The sequence below is a fragment of the Sinocyclocheilus grahami genome, unplaced genomic scaffold (genome assembly GCF_001515645.1).
Source record: "Sinocyclocheilus grahami isolate Dianchi unplaced genomic scaffold, SAMN03320097.WGS_v1.1 scaffold17074.1, whole genome shotgun sequence".
Taxonomy (NCBI): domain Eukaryota; kingdom Metazoa; phylum Chordata; class Actinopteri; order Cypriniformes; family Cyprinidae; genus Sinocyclocheilus; species Sinocyclocheilus grahami.
In genome coordinates this window covers 4,160-4,655 of record NW_015516429.1, presented here as the reverse complement: position 1 = coordinate 4,655, position 496 = coordinate 4,160, and positions in this window count along the sequence as shown.

Here is a 496-nt window from a genome sequence, read left to right as displayed (position 1 = left end):
TGTCTCATGTAATCGCTCAATCAGTGTTTCAACTGCGGAAAGATGTCAGTATAACAGCTTGTAAACAAATTCACGTAACGTCATATTTACCTCAGAAAAAACATACTCGGTGACCGTAAACTCGTTAGTCAGCTAGAAAAATTAACTCTAGAGAGGAGCGTTTTGCTAAATATATGCACCACATAACATTGATTCGAATTTTTACTGTTCTTCAGGGTTTCATTTGTTTGAATATATTCATCTAGTTTTTTATCACAGCCACCATGTAAATGTTTATATTTCAAAAAGTGAATTGGAGTAGAAATATAATTGTAATTGTATCTTTATTATTATAAAAACTAATTGAGTGTAATTTAAGCGCTTGTATACAAATCAGCTAATTTTAACCTACATTATTATAGTGATGTAGTACCAACTGATGTATATTTTAGTTGAGAGATTTTTTTTCCTTGAGAAAATTTTGCATGTAGCATATTGTATCTGATATACAGTATAT